The sequence below is a fragment of the Rhineura floridana genome, chromosome 8, assembly GCF_030035675.1.
Source record: "Rhineura floridana isolate rRhiFlo1 chromosome 8, rRhiFlo1.hap2, whole genome shotgun sequence".
NCBI classification, from domain to species: Eukaryota; Metazoa; Chordata; class Lepidosauria; order Squamata; family Rhineuridae; genus Rhineura; species Rhineura floridana.
In genome coordinates this window covers 41,168,567-41,183,284 of record NC_084487.1, presented here as the reverse complement: position 1 = coordinate 41,183,284, position 14,718 = coordinate 41,168,567, and the positions used below count along the sequence as shown (strand labels likewise).

Genomic DNA, 14,718 nt, shown 5'->3' with positions numbered 1-14,718 from the left:
GTTGGTTTTATGGATTTCAGGCTTGCTGTGGTTTTTTTTGAAAAACGAACCAACAGCTGCTTCATATTTTCCAACCGTTTTCTCCCCCCCCATTCCTTCGCTTCCCTCTCCATTATAACCCATTCCTTGCCAGGCCCCACGCCAGCCTGTGACAAACAACTGTAGCCAGACATTGCAATCCCAGTCTGCTTTTTATAAAAGCACGAATGCAGGAGTTCCTTAAATGGAGATTTGATTTAAATCTGAGCAGCGTTCTGCTTGGCAGTGTTCTGACTCATTAGAGGCTGTGTGTCCTTACCATCCCCCCATCTTTTCCATTGCCCATATCTGTTTTCTAATCTTGCCCTGCTCACCCTACAGTAATAGCCAGGCCTGTAAATGCATCTTTGTTAACCTTATAATGGGATTAGTGCAGGTGCTATATGTAGAGTGGGGACAGTTGTGAAGGTGATGGTTATCTTGTACTAACTATAAACATTCTATTACATGAAATTATCTTCTTTGTTTATACTTAAAATACACACATCCAGGACAGCTGCTGCTCTTCCCCTTGCAATATGTTGCAGGATTACTCTCATACTCTGCCTGCCTACACCACAAGTAATGTATTACATACTCTTATTCTTTCAGAGAGCTCCCTCCCCTTTATATCTGCTAACACTCTCAAGCACCTTTCCCATTCACCCTTTTGGGGTTACCATTTGCACTTGAAATAAGACCCTTCCTAATACAGTTTCCTTTTCTTTCCTATTTTGATGGCAGAATTCACATTTATCTGTTGCCTTCTCAGTATTATTATTGTTGTTGTTGTTGTTGTTGGTTGTTGTTGTCTTTATTTATATCCCGCCATCCTTCCAAAACTGGAACTTGCAGCGGTAAAGGTGGCCATTGTCAAATAATCTCATTTTCTGAGTTTGACCTTCAGTGTTCTTTACCAGTAGTTCCTGCATAGCATGGGGTTTTACTATAGCATGTGGCATGAATTGTTTAAAACCATCTGGGCTTATATCTATTCCATGTCCTACATGGTTCCCTTCTCTTCTTGTCGCACTCGATTATCTTGATGATCATACTACTATGACTTCATATTTTAGAAATATTTAGATATGGTGGGTTGAGGATAAGTGTAGTGATCAAATTATTAAATGAAATTCAAGTAATCACTTGATTTGGGAGAGGTTTAATAAAGGCATTCTGATTCTCCTGAGAATCCTCTAGCCTGCAGGCCATCTTTCTAAGAGGAAATGAACTGTAGTTTCCTCTTGGGTGAAGGCCTATGTTTTCTTCCTGAAGCATAGGAATATATTAAAGCCTATTAACCATAGTTTGAAGAAAATGATTTAAAGATGATCTAGGCCTGTCATATTCTGGGGAGCATCCTTGAACTTCTTACTGAGGATTTTAAACTGTGGTGGATCTGGACAGTTTGTTCCAGGCACTCCCTCTATAATCACAGGAAGTCAGAAGTTGCTATTAATGAGTATAAGCTGGGAAGTTGTGTAAAGGGGAATCTGATACACTAGTGCCATTTGCTCAAATCCATGTCCCAAGAATAAGCCATTGCAATTTAATACATTTCTAGTTGGGGAGATAAGGTGGCTTAGAAGGTACAGCTCGGGACTGGGGCTTGGTAGATCAAGGTTGTATGTCTGGTGCTCTTACTGGAAAGTCTTGTTGCAGTCATTAGATTAATAGTGTTGTGAAAATGTAAAGTATTGGTTCAATATTACTTGAAGAAGAGGTCCCAACATGATATATTAGCTTAATAGACTGTGGAGAGCTGGCCAGAGTCATTTACAGATAAAGGCACATTGATGACTCCCTGTGGAAGTACATCTTCTGGCTATGCTGATAAAAGCATGAGTTCTTCATGGTGGCTGAGATTACAGTGAGTTAATACTGTGCATCTTCTAATTGGAAAACCTGGCCTGCTTGTGAGAAAAGTAATTGGAGAGCATGATGTGTTTATGTGGGCATTTCTGGCTAACAGGGAGATGATCTGCTATCAACTGCTTTTGTTTCCTTCTGCTTTTCCAGCTTCTGTAGTTTTTGTCATTGCTTTCAATATCTGGGTTGTTTCTATATGTTTTGAGCTTAGAAAGAAGAAAAGGAAGAGAAAAGGAAATATGCCAAGGTCACCTAAATTGTCTACAAAGTCAAGTTGTCTTTTGCAACCTTAATACACTCTGTATTTTTTCTTTTCTTTTTTAAAATGTTTTTAAATATGGTTTTGTTTTAATATGTTTTTAAGGATGTTTGGTTTTAATATATTTTAAAGTCTATGTATGATGTTTTAGAGTGATTTTAATGATGTTTTAGAGAGTTTTTATTGCTTGCTGCCCTGGGATATAGGGCAGGATATAAATCTATCTAAGGAACGTAGAATACTAACTCTGACCCCCCCCCCAAAGTTTCTGAGATTTTACCACATATCAGATACTCTTTCAAGCATAACCTTTGAATTGAGGTTCTCAAAAGGTGCTTTTAAAAATGGATGCAGAATTTTTCAAAATGTTGAATTCTGTCAGTACTAAATTTTTCTACTGAATAGGAGTAAAATTGTATAATGTACACCTATGCCTGGAAGCACACCCCCTTCCCAGTTCATCAAATGCCACCCTTTTCTCCCCTAAAGTTTCCCCTTAAAGTTTCTTCAACAAAGCTAGCACACTCTTATCTCTCTTGCATCTTTTGCTGCCAGTGTACCCTTCCCCATTCTAACTAATACCCTAAGGGATGTTGTGGCTTTCTATGCAAGCCATACATACACAAGTCATGATGCTCATATAGCATGACAAGAGCAACAATAGGAGTGCAGAGTTACTGCCTACTCAGTATGAGATGGTATCTTATGAGGAGTTGTTGCAGGGTCAAACATTCTGTGGTGTGGGAATGAAGGGGTATCTAATCCTGCCATGAGCAGTTGTTTAATTGATTTATTTTTCCTTTCTCTGGTTTCTCTTTAAACTACATAATGACCCCCACCTCAGTTGATCATTCTGACATCACATCTGCAAAGAGAATGGACTGTCAATTGAGTTCTTAGTTCTGGTTAATTACACTGGATTGTTTTCAGCTAACTCTGAGTAGACCCACTGAAATTAATGGCCTTGACAGAGGTCCAATAATTTCAATGTGTCTTCTCTGTGTAAAAGTTAGTTGAATGCAACCCACCGTTTCTTGACTTGGGAATGTTTTGTTCTAATGTTGCTCTAGTACAACTTGGAATAATAATTCCAATTTGATAAAATAATCCATTGTATGGTAGCCACAAAATACAATCTTAGTTGTTTACAAGCTAGAGCAGCCTTTCCCAACCAGTGTGCCTCCAGATGTTGTTGGACCACAACTCCCATCTTTCCTGACCATTGGCAATGCTGGCTGAGGCTGATGGGAGTTGTGGTCCAACAACATCTGGAGACACACTGGTTGGGAAAGACTGAGCTACAGAGTTCATGGGAAGCCTTTGGGTTAGTTTGCAATAGTAACAGTACACCAGCCTTCCCCAACTTGGTGATCTCCAAATGTTTTGGACTACAAATCCCATCAGCCCTAGCTTAGCACAGCCATTGGAGAAACTGTACACAGAAACTTAGTGGCTGCTCCATAAGTATGGGCTTCTCTTCTCTTATATACCTGCTACAACCTGATGCTGTGTGGGGTGACATGTGACACATACTTGGGAGTCAGTTTGTGCACATGCATGTGCTCAGTGCACTTACTTTAATTTAAAATTAATTAATCTTTGCTAGCATATTTTAATGAGCTCTGAGCTCTTTTCAGTGTTTCTGACAAATCAGATTAAGAAGCAGATAAGTCAAGATCAGTAATTGAACAGAGATTGACAGTGTTTTTTTATTCTAAGTGGACAATAACAAGTTTCTGCTGTGAAGACCATAGAAGCTCTTCATTAAACTGTATCACATACAGATTTTAAGCTAATTCATCATGGTCTGCTGCAGCTATCTTTATTTGTGTTGTAATTGTGGACCACTCAGGGTTTGGTAACTCTGCTTAATCAGGTAAAACATTTTGATCAACTGAAAAGGTAAGTAGATTTTAAGGCCTTTTACAATATTTTTAATAGCAGTACTTACAAAAATTGCAGTTGAGCCATTTTAAAAGAGGCAGTCCCTCTTCTGTCTTCTGTGACACATAGGATGCATCATCTAAAAACAAAGTGCCTTTTTCTTTCAGCTATTTTTCTCATATGCAGATTTAATTAGTTGACTTAAAACTCATAAAATTAATCAGCTAGGTTTATTTAATCATGAGGCGGCCCCAGTTGTTTTGCTTGTAGAATGATTCATTGTTTAAACCAGTTTTGCTTCAGTTTTCAACTGCCACACTTCCTACATCAAACACAACATAGTTCTTTAACAGCAGAAGGAAAAGTGTTATCTTGCATCACAATTGGACTAATTAGAGGTAAAGAGGAAGAAATGGGGTCAATATTCTATCAAATGAAAGGTGCCCTTTACCCAGAGTCTGTGGTAGTAGCCTTTTCGTAGAGACTTTTTCTTTATTCATAAAACTCCATCATATCTCCCCCTTATGGCACTCAAGGTAGTACATAATCTAAGGTAAGGGGACTAGCAAATGTATTCAGGTCTCACTTTACTTTATATGCAGCAGTGATGCTTCTGTATATTCTAATTTGGAAACTCAAAGGTGAGAGTGGGAGAAAGGAGCAAAGGAAATGATAGCATAAGCAAATGGGAGTAAGATGATGCTGATGAGAAGACAACAGGGAAAAAGTCAGCGGTGGAGTGATGGGAACCTGAAAGAGATGTAGGGGAGGAAATAACAGAATCAGTACAAAGAAGGGTGATATCAGCATAGAGAAATGTGACTTTAGTATAGCCATTGTATGAGAATACCACCTCATCTATATTTGTTGTCATCTGAAATTGACTGAAGCCCTGTTCATTCATATCACTAGTAGTGTGGCAATTACTTGTGTTATTGTAAGCCACTTTGAGCATATTTATTTATTTATTTATTTAAAATATATGGAAAAGTGGCATATCAATTCAAGTAATAATAAAGTAAATTACTCCCCTCTTGAGGTCTCACGCTGCTAAAATAACGCATATAAATATTGGATCCCTCTTTGTTGTACTATCCATTGACAATATCCTTAGTGATATTAATTAATTAAATGTATTTCCCTCCAAGTAGGCGCCCAGGGCAGCAAACAAAAACACTAAAGACACTCTAAAACATCTTAAAAACAGACTTTAAAATATATTAAAACAAAACATATTTAAAATACCTTTTTAAAAAAGCTTTAAAAACATCTTTAAAAGCAATTCCAACACAGATGCAGACTGGGATAAGGTCTTCTTAAAAGGCTTGTTGAAAGAGGAAGGTCTTCAGTAGGCACTGAAAAGATAACAGTTTGTGCCTGTCTAATATTTAAGGGGAGAGAGTTCCAAAGGGTAGGTGTCACTGCACTAAAAGTTCACTTCCTATGTTGTGTGGAACAGATCTCCTGATTAGATGGTATCTGCAGGAGGTCCTCACCTGCAGGTTGTAATGATCAACTGGATATTTAAGGGGTGAGACGATCTTTCAGGTATCCTAGTCCCAAGCTGTATAGGACTTTGTACACCAAAACCAAAACCTGTAGCTAATTGGCAGCCAGTTCAATTTTTTCAGCAGTGGGGTGATATGTTGGCAATGCCCTGCCCCAGTGAGCAGTCTTGCCACCACATTTTGCACCAGCTGCAGCTTCTGGACCAACCTCAAGGACGACCCTGAATATAGGATTGGAACCACTGTAAAACAGTGCCTCTGATACCCATCTCACCAAGTTGGCCTAGAAGGTCAATGGTATCAAAAGCTGCAGAGAGATCAAGTAAGAATAACATGGCCGCACTTCCTCTGTCCTTCTCCCAGTTAATGTCATCCATGAGGGTGAGCATGGCCGATTCAGTCCTATAACCAGGCCTGAACCCAGATTGGAATGGGTCAGGATAATCTGTTTCATCCAAGAGTACTTGTAATTCTTCTTGGCTACACTACTGTGGACTACTCCATTGGATGCTGTCAGAAAACTAGGCCTGTATGGAGGGAGTTGTCATGTACTTATATGGGTGTTGTATGAACAAATGGAAAGCTACATATATTAGAAAATATAACTTGTATTAGGATTGCAATCTTAAATATTCCCTACATTTCAATTGGTCCTCGACAATTTCCTAGTTAATATTGCTGGCTCAGATGTGAGTAAAGTATTGCCATACATGTATGTGCTTGTACATGTTTATCATTATCTCTCTTTAATATATATTATGACAGGAAGCAGAAGGTCAAAAATATCATATCATAGCCCCACTCTCTTTTTCCAGATTAACTATTATTGGTTGCTTCAAACATTACAGCTGTTCTACGTGGCTAGCATTTGTATGTTGGAAATCACGTGCAAACTACATAAATAATACCATATGTGATTCCATATTTGGCTGTGGCTTTCCAGAATTTGTACATGTAGCAAAGTAAATGCATGTGTGATCATTGCATGGAACTGTCTCTGTGTACTTTCCATGTAAGTTCTTATGCAGAAGTGCTTACACGGTAGGAGATACAGTCTGAAGGAGCCCTGGAAGAATGGGAAATTAGGGGTGAAGATTTAACTTGCTGTCTGATTTGAGGGTTTAAGGTACAAATTGGAAAGAAGATTGTAAGCAGAAGACTAGGCTCCAAACCCTCAGATTAGAAGAATAGGGAGTGAGGGTAGTCTGTTTGGCAGTATAGTACTCTTGTTATTTTCTGTTATTGGACACAGGTAGTCAATGAATATAGAGCAGAAGCTGGAGGAGTCAGTCTGAGGTTGATGTGATGTAACCGATGGGAAGCAAAATGGCCCAGAATGCAGACAATGGAATTGTTTTTGAAAATCATATTTGAGCTCTCCTCACTGCTTTTACTGGAATGAACCTTGTAAGAAATCCTGTTAGGACTTTGTAAACTAAGGCCCAGTTCAGATTATACAGCCACAAGAGTGGCTGTATACTATAGCCAGTGTGGATTTTTCACATTCCGCAATGTTAAATTGAAAATACCCCCCATGCCATTCTGGTGCTTCCCATAAGCTCATTTCAAAACAAAACCGTACAAAACTTGTACTCCTGAACTCAGAAATGCTTGTTTAACAACCCTCTAAATTTTCATTACAAAAAACAGTAAGAGAGAATAGAGAGTTCAAAGTCTAAAAAGAGGGGGGAAAAGCCCAGATCTCTTTTGGACTTTTTTCTGTCAGAGTTCTCATAATCTGTTGAAATTCATTAAAAATCAGCTATGTTAACAGAGTACCTGTAATCCTATTACTGACTTTGCACCATACTCTGAACTTCATCTTCTGCTGTTTAAAAGTTAAAAAAAATGCCTGGCTAATATTTAATTTAAGAAATTTTGCATTTAACTGAATGATAGTGTGGAGCATGCTCAGTAAGAACCAGCTGTCAGTATTCTAAAAGCCAGACTCCTAGCTGCTGGGCTTGCCTAATCAGGGAGCCACACCCACACCAGACTTTGATTTCATGTGAGACAGTCATGGCTTCCCCCAAAGAATCCTGGGAAGCATAGTTTGTGAAGGGTGCTGAGAGGAGACTCCTATTCGTCTGACAGAGCTCCAGTGGCCAGACTGTGTTAACAGTCAGCCACTCTGATTGAAGGTCTGTGAGGGGAACAGGGCATCTCCTAGTAACTCTCAGCACTCTTCACTAACTACACTTCCCAGGATTCTTTGAGAGAAGTCATGACTGTCCAAAGTGAAATAAAGGCCTGGTGTGGATGTGGCCAGGGACAGCTTTGGTTTAAATTTGGGTGGGAGGCTACATGTGCCTGCTGTAGAATAAAAAGATGGGGGAAACGCTGGAAAACAATTATACTGTTTACAATGTTTTCCTTTTGGAAAGTAAAGGGGCTTCCTCTCTGCCCAGTGCCCACCCACCTAATCTCCTCCCCTCCCTCTCCTCCCCTCCCTCTCCTCCTGTCCTCCCTTCCCCTCCCCTAGGTCAGTGTTGGACTACGACCAAGGAGACCAAGGTTCGAATCCCCACACAGCCATGAAGCTCCCTGGGTAACCTTGGGCCAGTCACTTCCCCTTAGCCTCAGAGGAAGGCAATGGTAAAACCACGTCTGAATACCGTTTACCATGAAAACTCTATTCATAGGGTCGCCATAAGTCGGGATCGAATTGAAGGCAGTCCATTTTCATTTTCAAACATGATTGCACAGAAATAAATTCCACTGAACTCAAAAAGTATACAAATGATCAAACCCATCCTCCCTTCTCCTTCCTCTTGCCCCTCCCCTCCCCCTTCTTTTGCCCTTCCCTCCCCCTCCCCTTGCCCTTGCCCTTGCCCTTCCCTCCCCTTCCTCATCCCCTCCTTCCCCTTCCTCATCCCCTCCTTCCCCTTCCCCCTCATGCTGCTCCCCTTCCTCATCCCCATGGTTAGTTTTACCTATCTTAAGCATGATTGCAGTGGAGTAGATCAAACTGAACTCAATAAACATGCAAATGATCAAACCTGTCCTCCTCTCCTCCCCCTCCCAATTGCTTCCATCCCCCTTCTCCCCTCTGCTCTTCATTCCCTCCCTCCTCCTTCCCCCCTCCTCATCCCATGTGGTCAGTTTCACCTATCCTAAGCATGATTGCAGGAGAGTAAATTCCACTGAACTCCATAAGCATGCAAACGACCAATCCATTCTCAGCAAACTTGCACAGGATCCCATTTCTTACCTCCCGGATTAAAAAGCAGAGAAATTCACTAGTAGGCAAAAAAACCTTGCAGTTTAAGAACATACCTATAGCCCACAGATATTTCTGTGGCACATGTTATCAAATTCTTCCCAGCTACACAGGAAGTGGATTGGACTATGAAAGACCAACCCAAATTGTTTTTGCTTTCTGACACATTTGTAGGGCAGTACAATATCTCAAAGAGGAGGTCAGGTCTCCTGCTCCCCTGGTGCGTTCACTACAGCTGCCCAATTTCTCTGCTTTTCAAAGTTTAATAGAAATATCTGTGGGCTATAGGTATGTTCTTAAATGGCAAGATTTTTCCCTATCAGTGAATATAGCACAGCTCTGGTCTGGGACCTAAAATTACTCCAAGTATAAATTATATGCTCATCTGACAAAAAAGAATTTGACAAGAGGCTTGGGGATGGAGTGTGGGCCCCCTGTGGAATAACTTGAGTGGGGTAGGTGTCTGAGAAGCTTGATAAGCATTGTGATTTAATAGTAAGCCTTGAAAAGCCTTGAACAGGAACATCATATCTAGTAAATGAGCAATAAAAATCTTCCCAATAACTGGATATGAATTGCATTTCTTTGAACAGACCACAGAGGATTGTCGTGACTTCAACAATGAAATGCTCTTCAAGGTTAGTTTAAGGTGTCATGGATCTTTCCATACTACTGTAAGTTCAGGCAGAAACTTTCAAATCAAGGAATGGGTGGTACACATATAATGTATATGGTAGAATGAGTAACTTCAGGTTCATTATCATTCTTGAAGCTACATGCGCGCATTGCTGCCATCAACAAAGATGGCGGCAGAGGCTTCAGTTCCTTAGGGAAACCTCGGCCGCCATCTTCATTGATGGCAAACTTGCGTGCGCCGCAAAAAACAACGGAAAGGTAGGTGAAGCGTGGGGATAGGGCCCCCCAAACACCAATCAGCCTAGGGGCCCTCCTCAGCTTAATCCGGCCCTGGCTGCTCTGAGTGGTGAAAGGGTGGCACTTAAATGTGTTAAACAAAATTTTAATCACCCATGATTTTATACAGGAAATGGGAAGGGAATGTTTGGACATCTTCTCTTCTTTCTCATGTCTACCTTGGCAGGGGGTGGGGAGTGCTGAGTTAATTTAAGGATTCTGTGTGTTTGAGTTGAGGATCTCCAAGTTGTCATTTGAATTGGGTCTTTTGATTTGTAAATATTTTCAGCCATGAGGTCTACAAATTTAGAAAGACTTACCAGTTTGGTTTTTTTGTATGCCTGGAATACAGTTCTTTCTAGGGGTTATAATTCATTTAATTGATCTTTCAGTTTTTAGAGAATGAAAGGAAAACTCGATGTTTCTGAGTGCCTGGGTTTGGAAAGGGATACATAGAATAACAAATGGACAGAACTTTTATTCTAGCAACTGGCTTGTAATGAATCCACAGGTTGCCTCATTACCATTTTCCTTGATATGAAAATACAGCAGTCCAGATCCCATTATAGGGGATAAAAATAAGTAAAAACATATTGTTCAAGGCTGCCTAGAGTTCTTGAACTCGACAAGTCCATTTCTTGTTCATATTGGGGAAAAGACTTCTGTGGAGCATCCAGATTCTGCAGCTTTAGAATAATATGTAGGTAGCACTGAGATACATTTTCTTTTTGGCTTGGGGTTCACTAAGGTGCAGGTGGTTGGCAATCCTGTTCATTTTGTTTATGTATGGAAGCTTGTTTTTTTTTTCCAGGGAATGCTGGGTGAGAGGGTTTAAAAGTCCTGTTACTCTGAAGTGTTTTTGTGGCAGAATACCATAGATTTCCCAGACTTCTGTTTGTCCTTGTCTTGGATCAATTGTTACATAATTCTGTCTTTTCTGTGTATGCAGAGTCTCATTCAAGCCTTGAAAGACAAATGATGCTTGTTCCCTTCATTTAAATCGAGTCCACAAACCATATAGTTTTTGGTGGTCTTAAGTTCCTTATAAATCTTAAAGAGTTGATCTGAAATGGGAAGGCAATTAAAAAGAAAATGTTTCAGATCTTCAAATCTTGGTTGTGGTTTCCCTTGGGACTATCTTGAGGCAAGTAGAACTTTGCTGTGATTTTCATTGTTAAAGAATGTAGATATTTGTATTTTAAATTTACATTCTGCTCTCTTCAGAGAGTTCATAGCAGTGCATGTACAGGCACTGACTTGGCCTGCCTAACCTACCTAGTTCCACCTAGCCTTGAAACTCTCAGATCATTCTCTGAGGCTGTTGTTCTTCCAGTATAAAGAGGAGACCCATGTGAACTTTGGGTCAAATTTCCAGTTGGCTATAGAGCTCAAGGACAGCCCTGAACACATTACAGTCTCTCAAGCTGGAACTAACATGACATATTACGTAGGGCTGACAATGAACCCAATGACTCTGTGCTGGTTCATCCCCCATCTCCATAATGTTTATATAGACGTATATGCGACAGGATGGTAGAAGGGCACTATTCATGCTCAACTTTTGGAGGAGGAAAGAAATGACCATCCCCCATGGTGTTTCCTTCCTTACCTGGTGTAGAATATAAGAAGTATTTCATACCAGATGTTAGAGAAGGGGGAAATGGTGAGAGCTGTGGTTGCTTCTTGGGGTAGGAAGAGAGCTTTTACAGAAGCGGTACAAGTCTCTCTAATTGCATCTACCTTCTGCAAAAGCCCAATATTAAGTGACAGATTTTTCCCCTTTCCTGAGATCTGGGCATTTCACAGAAAAGCAGCAGGAAAGGGATATTTCTGCAGGCCATCCAGGGCAAAGCAATAGTAATTGTTGACCTGGAGACAAAATTTGTTGAATTCTCTGCATGACATTCTCATGCTGTGTGTTTTCCCCACTCAATTTGATTGGCTACCACTGTTGTGGAACCAGTTTGGGTAAATTTGTGCTAATGTTATGGAGAGAACTAGACATGGAACTGCCATTTTTGCTGACCACTCCATGTAGGGTATGGCATCTAGTTCTACCCTCAGCCACAACCTAAATTACAGGGTTATTCTGCTGTGAACCTTTCTTGAGGAAGAATGGGATATGCAAACAATAAATCAATCAAATGTCTTCTGCCTCACTCTGGTCAGAAATCAGCTAGCTTTTCTGAAACATCAAAGTTTTGATGGAAGCAGATGGTTAAGGTTATTAATCAAACTGGCTGTCCCCTGAAATTCAAGTATGAGAAATGTTTTTGTTTAATTGGGAGTTAATTAAACCTACAAAGAATAGGAAACTGACAGTCTAAAACAGACTGAACGCTCTTTAACCACTTTATGTCCAGGGGAACCCCCCCCCCCCAAGGCAGCATATCAAACTGCCTCTCTCATCAGAAGATTGCATCTAAAATACACTTTGCTTGGAAAACTGCAAACTTTCTATTCTAGCCTACCTGTTTGTGTGATGAGGTTAGGATTCTTAGGAAGAAATTTCTTCCTATAATTCAGTACTGTATGTAAAAATTGGTGACAAAGTAAATGGAGACATATTCTTTGCCCAGAATTAATTTCTTGTGGCTGCACCTGTATTCCCAGCGATCTTGCAACCACCTCAAGTTACCCATCAAAAACTTTAGAAGCAGCTTGGTAGACACAGGGGAGAGCAATAAGTCTTCCTATGGTCAGAGCAAACCTTGGCGTGTGTATTATGATTTTAGCCTTGTGCTCTGTGCTCCCCTCCAAAGTTGCAGAAGATTTGTTTTTGAAAAAGGTTGGCCTGAGAGCCATTGGTCTCTGGAATTATCTTTGCTGTAAACTTGGAGTAAACCTTATGAAAGGAATAATGCACCAGTGCTACAAAGCATAAAATAAAATCAATTATGCAAAAGATACAGAAAAGGTAGACTCTTCCGGATTAAAAGAAAACATGTAGCAAAGTTTTGTCGGAAATCTTTGCATATCTCTTATCCTGCAGGGGAAGACAGTTGCTGCCAGATGCAGACCAAATAATGCAATGTAGCAAAAAGAGGAATCGGGGCTGTGAAGAACTTGTCTCTGGGTTTAGTGGTCGCTATTGTGGTAGAAAAATCTGCATTCAAGATTTCATTCTGTTAAAGAAACTAATATAACCTTTGGGGAAGACCCAGCAGCATAAAGAAGATATAAGCTAATAAAGTGCTTTTTTGATACCTATTATTTTGTATTAAAACAAGAAGAAATGAGAGAGAAGCTACTTTGATGTTTCCATACAAGTGACAATGGTAATGTAATCAATTGGTAGTTGTTGTCCTGGAATGTGGGAGGATTGGGTCATCCAACTCTTCCTTCAGAGTATTGTCTGTTCTGCTGTTTAGAAGGTAACTGAAGCTGCAGTATGCCACTCATGAACTGTTGGATTTCTCAGGTGCCTAGTGAAGGCTTCAGAAAGGAGGGGGCATTGGACAAGATGCAGTCATGGCCCTGCAGTATTTGTGTATGCTTTTATCCTAATAGAGTTCTTATTGGAATGACTGTGTTCTGAAATATTTATTGGCCTGTTTAAATATTAAATGCCATGATAGCAATAGAGCATGATGGTAATTCTGGTGCCTCAGGGGATGGATGGTCTCAATGTTGGCCCTTTATTTTCACTGGGGGAATCAGCACTTTGCTGCTGTTCTTTACATTACACCTAAGTAGTACCTTAATGCATTTCCTTTTACCCCAAGGCTCAACTTTACTGTCAGACCATCCTATCTCAGCACCTCTGGTGGCTGACAGATAATCTTGCTTCCAGACCTGTATCCTGTGGTGTGTTGATTCACTTAGCTAAGCTGTGAGCACCAGCTCCTACTGACTCAGCAGCTGTTAGTGGAGTGGCAAAATTGGAGGAGCGAGGCATTGGTGGAAGCTGAGCAAGATGAAGCATCAATAAAGGTTGGTTGAGGCAAGTCCTTTTGTTGCTCAAACAAAAAATGCAGACCTCATCTTCAACTGAAATCTAGGATTTCAGAATTTGCTCTATGACTATTTTTGCCTAGGTGTTTGGATGGCACTCTTAAGTCTGTCTAGAGTGCATAGTAGCATACATATTGAGTCCTTGCTTGATACCCCCAAGTTTAAGACCAGCTGTGGATTGGAATTCCTATATTGGCATCTTGTATACAGTTGTAAAAACCTCCTGGATTGTAGAGTCCCTCAGAATCAAACACCCTGCCATAGTAAAAGCAGCAAGAAATGGACTGTTACCAGATCATCTGCTGACTAAAGAAAAATCCTGGCTTAGCCATGAAAACTCACTAGGATGCCTCATTATCATGCCGGTAAAATAAGAACCGATTACATCAGATTAGTCCATTTGGAATGCTATTTGAACTTATGATGGTGCCTTAATGTACTTTTAGGACCCACTCTATTTTATGATTTTAGGTTGTTTTTAATGTTGCATTTTAAAATTGTTGTAACCTGCCCTGGGACCTTAGGGTGAAGGGCGGGTAATAAATGATGATAATGATGATAGTAATAAAGTGAAGACTAGTGAGCTGAGGAAACTATCGTGAAGGTCGTTCGGATTCAAGAAGTTGAGGGGGCAGTTCAGCCAAGTGTTTTGAGGTTGACAGTGTCCCTGGATTGTGTTCATGAAGGGCAAACTATTGTACGAGATCTTTCACAGTGGTGTGGATGTTGGATGAGTCAGCCTTCATTTCCAGGGTGTCTGTAATTCTGTGCTGTTTATCTAGAAAAAGTAATTTGTATCTTTTGCTGCTTTTGAAAGAGGCCGTTGAGGATAGCTGTGGGGCTTCGTATAGCTTGCAGGCGAAGTTACAATATCATTGTGGCAGAGCTGGAAACTGTGTCAGAATTGCCAGATAGGCTCAGTGACCCTTACAAAAGTAAGCATTAAACTACTTTAAATATGCATCCACGTTGAGTGTTTGTACCAGTTTAACAGAACAAACCGTTACTAATGTAGCTGAACTAAGTTTTTGTCCCCTGTGCAGATAACAGGACTGAGAGTAAGGCCTAGATAACTTTTGTTGGGATTTTCTTTT

General features: G+C 40.3%; 1 protein-coding gene across 14 annotated transcripts in view; it reads left to right on the top strand.

The window, feature by feature from the left end:
• RBFOX2 (RNA binding fox-1 homolog 2) overlaps nucleotides 1-14,718 on the top strand; it is a 252,551-nt gene that overhangs the window by 141,531 nt on the left and 96,302 nt on the right. Inside the window, exon 1 of one of the 14 annotated variants that reach the window (XM_061639007.1) lies at nucleotides 13,424-13,603. The exons of the other annotated variants lie outside the window; for them this stretch is intronic. The gene's annotated coding sequence lies outside the window, so the exon portion shown is untranslated. Of the gene's footprint in view, nucleotides 1-13,423; nucleotides 13,604-14,718 lie in introns of those variants that run through there. 14 annotated transcript variants of the gene reach the window in all.